Genomic DNA, 14,949 nt, shown 5'->3' with positions numbered 1-14,949 from the left:
TCTGATGCCAATATCAGATATAGTTGCGGAGCCTTTTGGTTTGGTTGGTCGGGGGAAGGGGGGGGCGCTAAGGCGAGCTCTTGCCCCGGAGATAACTAACCTAGTTGTGTCGCTGGGTGGTGAGTAAAAAATGATATTTCGTATTATTGATATTACTTGGACAAAGAAATTCAAGAAAAGAGAAGGAAGGAAAGCCAAAAAGCGATCTTACGGTGAAGCTTTCACCCAAAGAGTATTATACTCTACTAGTTACATTATCGAATCTTCAGACTACTTGTCATCTTCGGAAACAAGATAGGAAGGCAATAAAGAACACACTGAAGCTGGAGGAGATCATATTTTAGTTGGAAATATCCTTTGAAGAAGACAAGAGAGCAAGCACAGATTGGATGCACGAAAATGAGAAAATTCGTCCCAACATTAGCAAAAGTGAAGGAGAAAAGCGGCGTGACTAGAAGAAAAATTGCAGCAATTGCTACTGCGGTTTTGGAAGATTTTAAATATGTGAGTGCAGAGCAGTTGCAAAACATAATTGACAGAAGTAAAATTCAAAGAGAGGCTGTGAAAAATGGTATAAGTGTAAGAACTAAGAAACTGTTAATAAAGTGAAACCTCGTGCCATCTATTTTGATTGGAAGAAAGACCAAACGCTCACGATGTCCGGAAGATGAAGATGGAAGAACATTATTCTATTCGTGTAGTAACGGGTAACAAATTTCTCGTCTATGCCGGAAATGCTTTGACAGGATCAGCATCAGCAAAGAATATTGCTAGTTTCATCTGCCGCGAATTACAAGAAAATAATGTGGACCTATCAGATGTGGTTGCTATCGGCTGCGATGGCAGTAATATTAGTGTTAGGTCAAAAGGAGGAGTGATTAAAGTGCTCAAAAACCATTTAGGAAGGCCCTTGCAGTGGTGCATATGCTTATTGCATTTCATTGAACTACCACTTCGTCATTTACTAAAAGAAATCGACGGTATAAGTACTGGCCCTTACACTTTTTCTGGCTCTATTGGTAGATCATTAGTGGATTGTGAAACAAATTCAGTGTACGGCTTCGAAAAGATTTCTTCAGAACCTCCTACACTCCTAAATGTGCGTGATCTCAGTTATGATCATAGGTACTTGTGTGAAATACTCCAATCTGTCATAAGATTACACTGATAAAAGCCTAGCAGATCAAGAAACCTGGGAAACTTGGGCATGTTCGCTGGTTAACAGTGACTTACACACTTTTGCGTCTATATGTGTATATATCAATGGCAAATCCTTCAGAGGAACTTAAAACTCTATCAAAGTTCGTGGTAAAAGTGTGGTTCAACATCAAACTGAAACCTCTTGTCAAATACGGAGCTAAACATTTGTTCCTGACCATAAAACTTTCGCGATGTTTGCAAGAACCATACAAGACTCCAGTCAATAAAGTAATTTCCAGAAATGCATTCTCTGCGAATCCTTAAAACATTCTCATTGCTATGATTGATGTCAACAGATCAACTACACGAATCCTTGCTGCTTATAAAATATTCCAAACCAGAAAGCAGTGTAAACCTTCTGAAATTCGTGCCTTCGAAGTGCCAGTATTAAACTTCGAGACTAATAATTACACAGAAATGATAAACTGGAATGAGTGTAATATAACAGAACGATAACACTGACTCATGAGACACACGAAAAGTGCAAGAAATACGCGCTTCAGAAAATACATGTGTTGATATCCCTGAGTTCAAATGTCATACGCAAGTAGTGGAAAGATTAGTGAAACTTCTTTCAGTATCTGGGGTACGAGAGAGTGATTTCTTTATTCGTTTCAAAATTGACTTGAAAAATTACATGTCTACTTTTGAGACAGTCACAGTATTTTGCAGGAAGACGTGAACGCAACTTATGAAAAATTCACTCTAATGTTGGCGGGTGGGTGGGATTGAACTCGACGACAGCCACCTCTTAGTAGTGATTTTGGGTTGATGTAGCCGGTAACATAGAATATGAACTTCGGTAGCTTCAGAAAATTTATCTCGTCGCGACAACCAATCTTAACACCCTCAAACTACAGTCTACTTCAAGCGAAGAGCTGTCTAATAATTACACAAATACACAACAAACATGTATTTGTTTACAAAACCTACGAAACTTAAGGCCATGGAGCCCCGGCTAGAAATATTTTAGAGAATTGAAATTTTCCATGGTAAAGTACTACGATATGATGCATCTTTTGCAACATATCCAAATTTGAATTTAATTTTTTTTAAAAAAATGGCCTCTTTGCACTTATTTGCATAATCTTTCAAACTTAAGGCCCATTGCGCCCCGGCTAAAATTTATTTTAGAGAATTGAAATTTTCTATGGTAAACCACTATAATATGATGCAACTTTTGCCCCCTATCCAAAACCGAATTTCGAAAATAAATTTTTTTGGCCTCTTTTCACTCCACCCTAATAGACATACAATGTGCCTGCAAACTGAAATATCAAATATACCTGGTAACCCATTTGCCACTAAAAAAAATTACTCCCGAGTCATAACAACAACTTTTATTTCGGTTCAGGGTAGACTGAAAGTGGAGAACCAGAGCAGTACTTCATTCTTAGAGGACAGGCGCGTTAGCGAAGGTGGGTATCAGGGTTTGATAAAGCCCAACCCACCTAGGCTCATATAGCTTTTTTCGGGTATTTTCGATACATTTCACTGTCTTTGCGGTAAAAGTGTTAAAATATGAGTTATATTTTTTAAGATTACCGTTGTCATAACTTGCAACAATTTTCCATTCATTGCCCTTTTGAAAAAACTGCCGCCATTTTGAAATTTTACGTCTGATTGCCACCAAAATATATACAGCTAATTTAGTGTGTCTCTTGCTTTTACTCTGATAATTTCAACGTAAAGTCCAAAAATTGCGCTTTGTAGCGTGGGTACCCGCTATTTTGAAAAAAATGTACGCCATTTTGAAATTTTACGTTAATATGCTGCCAAAATCTATACAGGAAATTTAGTGTGTCTAGTGCTTGTATCCTGAAAATTTAAACTTAAAAGACGAAAAGTGATACCCTGTAGTATGTGTGATACAGGCAGACGAACGAACATATGAAAATCGAATCATCCCAGGAGCCTCAGTAACGTTCACCAAATATGAACACCCAATATATTATTTAAAACAAAGATATAATTCATGTTTTATAAAATAAATGTTTCGAAACGTCTTATACGACATAAGTATTTTCCAGCGTAAAATAAATGGTTTTATTGTTTAAGTATTCACTTCCGATGCTTTTTGCGTTGAATTGCGGAAATTTCCCGAGCACTTCTTTCGCGACTTTTTTTTTTCTTTCTTTCTTCGAAAATGTAGCTTTCTTTACTGTACAATGAAACCCACCTGAAAAAACCCACGTTAAAACCCACCTGGGTTTTTGAGCTTTTTGTGAATATATTATTGCTACAACTAAGTTGATCACATTGAAAGTGATTTTTATCAAATTTTGGACTTTCCTCGGGCGAATTAAATGCTTTCACGTTAAGGTATACAACAACATTCTACATAAGACCTTTATAAAATTCTGAATGCACTGAATAAATGAAAAAACCTTACCTTAGCTTGAGATAATTATATAACAAATTAATGTATTGATTATGCGTATAGCCTATTTGAAAAAAATGCAATTTTATATTTTAGAAAATACTTTCCGTAAATAGTGTGCTCGCCGACTCGGCTATGCCGAGGGACACATTGTCACAATTTTCACGTTTTATTTTCTCGTGATGCTCGTGTAAGGCCGAAAATTATAATTTTTAGTATACACATACTTTGTTATGTTGTGCATAACATATATTTCTCTGTCCAATGTAACTCGCTCTGAACTGGACTTATGTACTGTTTTATGATCAATACAGTTGTCACAAGTACCCCATATTCGGGGTAAGTTGTCACAATATATGGGGCAAATTGTCACATGTTATTCTTGTGGCACTTTCCAGAAATTGGTAAATATTATTAATGCAACTATTACTAACGCAAAAAGAATGTAAATGTTACCAGCATTAAACACTTAGCGCCTGAAAGAGAATCAAAACATAATTAAATGAAAGGGGAAACTATATTAGTTAAATAGGAAAGAAAGTAGGGGAACCTGTAGCTTATATTTTCTCAACCTAAAAGATTTATTGTTACATCAAGCTTTGTAGGAAAACCAAAACTGTCATGAAAACAGAACCAACTCATAGCTAAGAAATCAAAACTACAAACTGAAAGGTCATAACAAAATGACGAAATTATCAAATCTTAGCCTACATCTAAAATAGGCCTACACAAAATTAGCGAATTGCATTTAAATCGTTTTTGATTGTAGTTTATGAATTGCAAAGATTCCTCTGATAGGACTGCTGTATAGCTAGAAGAGGAGTAAATATTATTACGAAGTTTAGTTGCGTTTTATTAGTACGCACCGCAAACTAGTTTGAAAATGTTTATCCTTTTGCTTCTACAAAGTACCATACCTGGAGATCATCGTCAGTCACAGTTAATACACATGTAAAACAAGTTCTGCTTCCCTCAGTTTTCATAGGCTGATTCTGTACATCCAATGCACTGAATCCACTTCTCGCTACATGTACTCGCACTGTATGGATCGCCATAAACTAAACACAATGTATCGTCGTCCTCTGAGGAAGAATTGTAATCTTCTTTGGACCTTCGTTGACATTGTTTATAGGTGCAAAACTATTTGCTTGGGGAGTTCTTATAGCAAGATCACCATGCCTTTTCAGAAATACCGGATACCAGTCTGGGCCAGCAATGGCCTTTTCATTCCACGACTCTGGGCATTTCAATCCTAGCGCTTTTGCATAGTTGTGAGCCAAATCGCGAACCTCTTTTGTAGTGAGTCCAAATTATATGTGCGAAGCTTGTTTTGGTATGATACTAGTAATTCTTCCTAGTATTACGAAGAGTAACCTAATGTAAATAAGCATTGGCTGAACTGTAGTTCGCCATCTGTAACACGTGCACAAAATCTTGCCAATGTTCTGTTGTGGACATGAAATTCTTTAGTAGCTTTAGGCCTACGTATTGATATGGCGTTATTATTTCTTTTCATAGCTCTTGCTGCAACCAGTAGATCTTCCATTGGTGGTGCTTTCCTCTCTGTCTTTCTTTTGTATATTCTCACCGTCTGCGAAACCGAGATAACCCTATCGTTTGTATTATACATAACACACAGTGGGGCACATTGTCATAGAGACAACATGCCCCGTCTTATTTGTGACAACTTGCCCCACGCGTCGCCATTACTCTTTTTACAAAATATCTATACCAAACGACAAGGCGCATTCAAAGTAGCACATTATGAAGCTCTATTTGTAGCCTACATAACACACAAAAATATTTGCTTCTACCGCTTTTACGAACACACAAAACAGTAATTTGAGGACTCGGAAAATTTACACTCCGGCACTGAAAACAAAGTTCAACCGACGCAGCACCGTTGTTCCCGCGCATCTCCAAACGAGTACAGTTAGTAGTGACATCTAGTAAGTAAACAAGAAAGCAGCACCGGTGCGCTGTTTTCGCTTTTTCAGAATTAATACTGAGACAACGTGCCCCGGTCTCCCCTACGTTTGACGAGTTAGAAGCCATATGCGCCGGTACTACCAGTAAATATGTAGTGCATTAGTAAAACTATTAGTATTATTTCTTACCTTTGATGGTAGCACAAGTATTCTTCAGTAAAATTTAGTTTTCCAACAATAACAGTTTAGTTCAGTTATTTGCTGGTACTCTTCAAATAAGCATTCTTTAGAATTAACACCAACAACAGCGTAAAAATTCTTGTCAAATTTAAGAAATTAATGCTCAGAGTTCCGAAAACTACGTAACACTTACTACTCCAAGTGCTGAATTCAAACTTCCGTACTAGTGGAAGTTTCGATGTACAGTAAAGAAAGCTGCATTTTCGAGGGAAAAAAATCGCGAAAGAAATGCTCGGGAAATTCCCGCAATTGAACGCACAAAGCATCGGAACTGAATACTTCAACAATAAAACTATTTATTTTACGCTGGAAGATTTTAATTTCATTTAAGACATTTTGAAACATTTACTTTATAAAATATGAATTATATCTTTGTTAATTGTTTTAAATTAATTTTCTGGAAAGAAACGTCTTGCAACAAATGCTCGAGAATTTCACCTAATTCAACGCACAAAATATCGAAAGTGATCTTCAAATAAAACCATTTATTTTACGCTGTTAAATTAATTATTTGGCGTTCATGTTTGGGAAACGTCATTGAGGCTTCTGGGCAGGGTTGGCTGGTTTAAACCAAAGTTTAAACCAGCTGGTTTTTTCAAAAAAAAAACTGGTTTAAAAAAAAAAAAATGTTCGTAAAATTGTAAGTGTTTGTAAAATCTTGATGAACACACATTTGTGGGTTATCACGTTTCACTCCCGTATATTATTCGTATTATATTCACACCTAAATTCCCCATTCATTACCCAAAAAGATTATACTACAAAAGCAACTTTTTTTTTATAAGTTTATAAATGTTTATTTTGTGATTTTTTGTAGTTGTTATTATTATGTAATTGCAGTCGAAGAAAAATTCTAAATATTGTTTCGTTTCAACGTTTACTATTGATAAAATACATCGAAAATGCCGTATTTTTTTGGTGTGTGTGTGTGGGAAGGGGGGCATACAGACCCCACGAGAGGCATTTAGTGAAATAAGTATCTTTGGTATCTATTTATATATACATGAGTCTGAGCCAAAGTGGACCCAAATAATTTGTATCTTTATTCACTTTTCTTATTGATATGCAGATTAAGTCGTTGTATTTAATTAATTTGGACCGATAAAAGTCGTTGTTAACTAACTTGAACTAAATTAGTTCTTCTGTACTCCGTAGTGCTTTGAAATTGTTCATATGTAATTCTGTGTAATGGTTTCACTTCTGCAACTGTTTATCTTTTTGTCCTTCTGAAATGACTCTTGACAGTTATATTAAGAAGCATGTAAAGATCAGTACAACGTATTTTTTTTATCAGGATTCCTTCGTGAGTGAGTCGGCAGAGGTATCGCATTTGTGGCCAATTAATCCTGGTTCCGAGTTCAAATGGAGGACAATTTCTCTCGGATGTAACTCGAGAAGCGGTTTTTATTCTGCTTTAAGCTTATGTGACCCCTTCCAGCATAACCTGATTGTTGCATAATAACATCAAGGCGAAACAAACTTATTTCTGTCCATACATGATATGAATATATAGAGCAAATCATTTAAACCATAAAAACCTGGTTTAAACCCAAAAAAAACTTTTTTTTTTTTTTTTTTAATAAAAACCATGGTTTTTCCCAACCCTGCTTCTGGGATGATTCGATCTACATTTGTTTGTTCGTCTGCCTGTACCATATATACTGCAGGGTACCACTTTCGATGTTTTAAATTTAAATTTTCAGGGCACAAGCACGAGACAACATTAAATTTCCAGTATAGATTCTGGCGGCATACCAACGTACAATTTCAAAATGGTAGCTTTTTTTTTAAAAAAAAAAAAAAAAAAAAAAAAGCGGGTATCCACGCTACAAAGTGCAACTTTCGGTCTGTTAAGTTGAAATTTTTAGAATATAAGCACGAGACACACTAAATTAGCTGTATATATTTTGGCGGCGATCTAACGTAAAATTTCAAAATGGCGGCCATTTTTTCAAAACAGCAGTGAATAGAAAGTTGTTGCAAGTTGTGACAATGATAATCTTGAAATATAAATCACGTTTTAACACTTTTACCCCAAAGACATTGAAAATTTCGAAAAAAACCGATTAAACATGAAAATACCCGAAAAAAGCCATATGGGCCCAGGTGGGTTGGGCTTTTTTTTAAAAAAAAAAACGGGTTTTTTCAAACCCTGACTAGTATGGAAGTTTGAATTCAGCACTTGAAATATTAAGTGTTACGTAGTTTTCGGAACTCGGAACATTAAGCTTATTAAATTTGACAAGATATTTTACGCTATTGCTGGTGTTGATTCTACAGAATGCTTATTTGAAGAGTAGCAACAAATAACTGAACCAAACTGTTGTTGCTGGAAAACCAAGTTTTACTGAAGACTACTTGTGTTACCATGAAAGGTAATCAAAAATAGTGCTAATAGTTTTACGAATGCATTACATACTTACTGGTAGTACCTGTACCTATAGCCTTAAACCCATCAAACGTATGAGAGAGAACGTCCCTCGGCATCGCCGAGTCGGCGAGCAGGGCCGTAACTTGAGTGGGGGAGGGTCAGGGAAGTCAATCCCCCTCCCCAGAGAAGCACCCCGCCATTCGAGGGGAGCCCACTTTAAGACAAAATTTTCTTACTCCATATACGATAGGAACATGAAATTATTAATGAAGCATCAAACAAGTTCACTGCGTTAAATAGACAAAACAGCACACAAAAGGTAAATAAGACAAAAATGAGCCGTGGGCCCATTTCAGAAAAAAAAAGTCTATCATTCGGGGGCCTAAAAATAATACCTATTCGTTTGTCTTTGACATTTGTCAATATTGTCCCCTTAATTAATTTGTCGTGTATGGAATTGGCCGAGAGTCCTAACTAATGGTTCCGAAGACCTTGCCGTGCAGGAGGGCCCACAGGCTCCGGGGGGGCCCCTAAAAAGTAAGAGAAAGATGGAAAGAGGGGGCCCAAGAATAACTTTTTTTAAGGGGCCCAAATACGCGTATTAATGCTTCCCTTCCCCAGACAAAATCTCTAAGTTACGGCGCTGTCGGCGAGCACATTATTCACGAAAAGTATTTTCTAAAATATAAAATTGCATATTTTACTTCAAATAGGCTATAAGCAAAATCCACACATTAATTTGTTTTATAATTATCTCAAGCTAAGTTCTTTTTTTTTTAATTCATTCTATGCATTCAGAACTTTATGAAGGTCTCTTATGTTGAATGTCGTTGTATCCCTTAACGTGAAAGCATCTTACTCGCCCAAGGAAAGTCCAAAATCTGACAAAGATCACTTTTAATGCGAGCACCTTAGTTGTACTATTAATATACCAACAAAAACTCAAAAAGCCAGGTGGGTATGTAATAAAGGAAAAAATCTTCCAGTTTAACGTGCCACATGTATGCAATTTAGGCTAAGAGAGATGGATAATTAAAGCAAGTAAATAATGACGAATGAATCGATGGAATGATAGTCTGGGAAGAAATGGGAGTACTCCGAGAAAACCCACGGACAAAATGTTGTCCACCACAAACTTACTTGGCTGGGATCGAACAAGAGACCCCAAGCACCAGAGGTAAGCGCTCTAAAACTGAGTCACCGTACCCCCCAGTACGAAATAAAGGAAGACACGTGCGAAAAATAAGCATCAACCTATGCAAGATGGCCAGTACAATATATCTTTACATTACAACTGCATAGTAATGAACTACACTTCCTAACTCTGTATCTGTGTTCACAGACGACTTAAATTTTCTCAGACTACATAAATAACTTTCATAAACATTGCTTACCCATCCTTCGCAAGTTGTCAGATTTCATACATATAGTTTCAGAAATATCCCCATACTCTTAACCTTTCGTTTTTCAGTACCCACGGCGTAAATTCAGATGAGCTCTTATTCTCTATTTATCTAATTTTTTTATCTCTTACTGACATTTGAATATGAGACATGTAAAACATAATTCCACTGCGTGTTTTTATGTTATATCAGTCTCTCTCTAATCTTGCGTATCTTTTGAAACTCACTTCTTAACTTATACGATCATAAAACAATTTTTTCCTTAATGACGACTTCTCACTTTGAATTGATAAAGGTTCTTTTTTTAGATTACAAACACAACTAAATGATCAGTGAGAGTATAAACATTTTAAATCAAAAAAGATGAATCATAACACATTAGTGATACGAAAACATGAGACCAATTCTAACAGTCAGATTAAGTAAACGAGTATGAAGAGTCATGTATGTGGTGCGTAACATAATCCCTACATAATATTCTGTTCTACTTGACTGATTGAACTCTTCACTCAGTTCTCAACATCAAAGCCATACGAGATACAACCTGTCGTTCAAAATAAGCTTCAAACTACTGCTCTAGTATGCATCCAAAGCAGACACATTTCCAGAAATCGAATGCGAGCCCACATACACAAAAAATATGCGAATTAGAAACTTTGTTACATTTTGTACCGGTTCACCTTTTTACGTCCCACAGCGATACCCTTTAGATTAAAGAGAGATATGATTAATGACAGTGAATGATTATGAAAGAATTGGTGGAAGAAGACCATGGGAAGAGAAAAAGAGCCACGAGAAAATCTACCGAGATGACGTTGTCCACCAGAAACTCACACGGCCTGTGACCGAAGCAGTGCTCCCTTGCATCAGAGGTACGAACTCTAATATTGAGCCATGTTGCCCCACATTTTGTTCCACTTTATATCTAGAAGAACCAACCGGGAAGGGGGGATTTTTCCCTTGTGTTCAAATTTTGGATGGCATTTAGTATCTCCCCCAAATCAATCGACGGCTCCAGATTCGGTATTGTGACTCATAGGGAGCCGTTATAAACGACCTCGTTTATGCGTACCCACCCTCGCTGACACGCTTGATCCTACGGATGCACATCCTCGCTACCGCTTCAATCTCCGGCTGCGCTCCTGCCCTGAAGTTTATTCGTATTTTATGCTATACGTCCACACTGTATTTATACTCATCACAATTACAAATAACGAACCGTAATCACTAATAAGTGAGTCAGTCTGTACAAAGTGATATGGGGGAGAAACTAAATTTCATTTGGTGCGGGATGATTTCACCCCCCCCTCCCTGGCACTACGTGTAATCCAGGTCTGTTTTCGTCAAAATTTCTCTTTGGTTCAAAATTTAACACGGTTTGTTTCAAAACAAGTGTTACTTCTGTCTATACAAACAATGAAGATTTCAAGAACATTTTCTAGAGTTGAAGAGAGTAGTTAATTTTCAACATAGACAAGGTTCGAGACTGGGATGGCTCTTGTCATTTTGCTTTGACGGTGCAACTAAGGAGAGGAGGATATATATATATATATATATATATATATATATATATATAAATGACTGAAAATTATCGATATTAGTGTCGAATCCATAGTTTTCGGGGTCGCTGATATGAACAGTGACACTACCGATGCCACTTGCATCCAAAAATAACCCTGCAACTTGAGGGAGAGGAGATATATAGAAATAATGGAAAGTAGCCGATATCAGAAAGCGGTTCATTAATAGTAAAAAGTAACTGATTCACGGAACTTATTATTAATTTTTCTTATTTTAACTCACCGAAGCGGGTAATTGACACCAATTTACGATAAGTGTAAACTAGAGCATCTTAAGGGGTTAATGTTATTGTTGTAGTTTAAAATATTACGTTAAATTTAACTAACAAAAAGTGTAACAACCACCTGAAAACAGCACGGACAAATTAGACCCCCGCTCCCGCTAATAATACACATATCAGATACAGGCTTGGTACTTCTAGGGTTAACAGTATACTGGTTAGTTGATTTGAAGTGTAGCATCCCATTCAGCACCGAAGCTATATAACACTTAGACCTACTTGTTTAAAACATGTCCCAAATCTCGTAACATCCCACTGGGAACCGAACCCGGGTCTCCTGTGCCGAGTTCAATACTAGTCACCTCCTAATCGAAGAAATAAATCTCTTCATACTTAAATTCTGATGTGGACTTCCCTGAATTGTCTGAGTTTGCAGTTATATTGTGAATTGGATTCCCTGAATTATTTGAAAATCAAATCTTTAAGTTTTACGTCCGACAATTATGTCGGATAGGCTAAAGGAGACAGTGATGATGAGAAATGAATGAAAATGGTAGAAGAAAAAGTGGGAGGGAAAGGGAGAACCCAGAGAGAACTACGTACAAGGTGTTTGTCCTCTACGAAGCTCACTGGGTGCAAGCTGGGATCGAACCAACGACCTCATGAACTCTCTACAACTGAAACACCGCGGCCCTATATTCTGATACACATATTCTGATCGGGATTTCCCTGAATTACGTAAATTTTCCCTGACCCGCGACACTTATTTCAGTAACTCTGTCCTGTTCTTTTTACTTTTGAACTACAGTATAAGCTTATTCCTTACTATGAACACGTTCCTTATGAAATTTTCTTGCTGGTACAGTTTAGAGACACAATATTTTATAACATTTACAAATAAAGTTCAGTAGTCTGCATGAAAAGACATATGTTCATAAGGAACAAATTTCTGCACGTGGAAGAATTCAACAGTAAGTTCTACAGCTGTATTTTACATTTAAAAATGTAGGGTTCCTAATGTAGAATCATTACATTACATACGGTGGTTGAAATAAGTGAGTGCGCATAAAAGATGACTGTATTAGATACTGTTTTCGGGCGGCTGAGCATTTGTGGAATTGTACAAAATCTGTACTTCGTTTTATAAGTGTGAAGCGTTACTAGTCTGAAACCATTACAAGTTATATAGGAACTCGTATTACTGCGAAAACTTATGTGCCTTTGTAGTACTCTCGCTTCCCCTGCCTTGACCCGGTTAGATGCATTCGTACTTTAGTGACCACCTAGCACAAGATAGTGTGTCTTTTCCATACTACAGCTTTATGGCACATACGTGGACGCTGTATTTTTACGCAAATCATGAAAGAATTGTAATTTCTAAACAAGTGCTTCCTGTTGGTCCCTTTACCTACATCCATGCTAACACGGGTACTGACATATTATACAACGCATATCTTTTGGAGGACTATAAGAGGAAAATTACCCAAAGAATTATAATTTTTCAACAGTTATTTCGAATTATGGGGTTAAGTGCCGTATCGCCGGACCAATTTTAGGAAATTTACCGGGTCAATTGGAGAATTTATTTAAGTTTATGAGAAAGAATGAGTACAAGGGAGGTACGGGGAATAGTAAAAGTTAAAAAAGTGGTTGTATTTGTTGATTGCTTTTAATGTTGTTAGCGGCACTGTATGTGGAGGCGGATGGACTATTTCGCGGAGAGGTACACTTGTTTTACTATACGGATCCAGAAATTGTAAAATGTACAGAAAAAAATTGGCAACAGAACCCAACCAACCCTTGCCGGGCTTCTAACCCGTTCCTACTACTACTATTACTACTCTTAGTCCTGCTTCCACTACTACTAATACTTATAGTATGGATCCGTATTAAAGTAATACTGCACGCCTAATGTAACGTAATCTAACGTAACTTAATGTAATCCAACAAATGTGTTTTTTTCAGTTTTTAAAGTGGTCCAGCGATACGGTACAAATGCCGAATTATGTGCCTAAACTTGACCTGCATGAAAATTTGTAATTCGAAATATAACAAATCACTACTAACAAGAATAATTATACACTAACGATACATTTAATATATGGCATTTTTAATATATTTAACAACCACAAAAAGTAAACGCATATCAAAATTGAATCAATCTCGGATTATCTTTCGTCAATAACGGGGAAACTGCTTTTCTTTTTCGTGCAGCATTTGAATTTCTGATCTTACTTTTTGTACTTTTAAAGCTTGAAGATTGAACACCTTTCGGCACTCCTCAAGTTCTTCATTTCTAAAGATAATTTTTTCGGCCTTTTTCTTTCTTTATTAGCTTCTTGAGTCTTGGTTCTTCGAGAAATTTTTATACCTTCAGTACAAACCTTTAAAAAACTGACTATTGTGTGAAAAATACCAATTTCCTGAATTTCATATATTTTGGAGAATTTCCCTGACTTTCAAGGTCAGTGTAAACCCTGTTAGAAGTGGAAACCTTATTGTAAGTCTGAACCACTTGGAATCGTTTCTAATCATTTTTAACAACACTTTATATGAAAGTAAGTACATAAAAATATCCTAAGAAACTTTCACATTGGCTACTAAACCCGGCAAATATATATTTCTACTATTCTTTTAAAAAATTCAAAGGCGAGTTCTTTATTATTGTTCATACGGAATTACGGTGCAACGATTAAATATCTATCAAGTGTCTCTTGTGTGATGCAAATACGAATATGCCTTCCACTCATTATTTCTCTAGCAATGCCCCGTGTATGGACACTACAAAGACCAAGATAAAGAAAACTGCACTACTTATACAATATCTATAGAGACACCTACCATGAATACTCATGTGTATGAGTCAAGCTGTGAAGTCCACGAACATCTTCAATTGTAGTTTTGTAACTGTAGTATCTCCATCTCAATATTTCATTCAAAAAGGATTGTTAAATACTATGAGAATGGGTATAATAGCATTCATCATTGGTAAAATAAGAACCCGGCCATTCTTATGTGAAAACACTGTCAGTTATCAGTTTTTAATTCACTTCCCAAAGAAAGAACTGTCGTACCACCATTTAATACACATGCGAAACCAGAGCGCTCATTCTGTAACAGTTTAAAATATCTAACGTAAAATTGACGTCTTATTTTGCGATAACGTTTTACAATGCAGTTATGATTCCCTAGATTCTATAGTTGTGGTTCCTTATTACATTATTTGCGTCCGTTGAGATCAGTAAATCCTGCGTAACGAATTAGGACTCAACATTCGTGCAGATTTATTGTATGGATTGATACATAAATTCATTCCACACATAATTCTTTCTCAGTAAAGCGATGTTTTACATATTAAACAATCATGTTTTGGGTGTACAGGGATTGCTTTGTACTGATTCACTTTAGGAAGGTTTCAGTGTACAAACACGGTAAAAAAAAAACTATTGTTTAAAAGATACCCAACTTGTGGTAAGTGAGCACTAGAAAGCACAAATGCTATCTAAACGAGTCAGAACAGTTGTGTAGCAGGGGCGCCCGATCCGTAACATGGCTGCATTTATAGGGAGCAGGCGCGTCAGCGATGATGGGTATACACATCAACGACGTTAGTGCAGAACGGTCGC

The 14,949-nt window shown here is 36.5% G+C and overlaps 1 protein-coding gene across 2 annotated transcripts in view; it reads right to left on the bottom strand.

The window, feature by feature from the left end:
- Window positions 1-14,719, bottom strand: part of LOC145674300 (solute carrier family 53 member 1-like) — a 149,855-nt gene extending 135,136 nt beyond the window's left edge. The window contains exon 1 of one of the 2 annotated variants that reach the window (XM_081744154.1): window positions 14,165-14,719. The gene's annotated coding sequence lies outside the window, so the exon portion shown is untranslated. The remainder of the gene's footprint in view (window positions 1-14,164) is intronic. The other variant, XM_081744153.1, reaches the window with a different exon arrangement.
- Window positions 14,720-14,949: the final 230 nt, after the last annotated feature.

This window comes from Thermobia domestica, chromosome 17 (genome assembly GCF_964235325.1).
Source record: "Thermobia domestica chromosome 17, izTheDome1.hap1.1, whole genome shotgun sequence".
Lineage (NCBI taxonomy): Eukaryota > Metazoa > Arthropoda > Insecta > Zygentoma > Lepismatidae > Thermobia > Thermobia domestica.
Note: the sequence above shows the minus strand (reverse complement) of the source record. Positions and strands in the feature narration are given on the sequence as shown.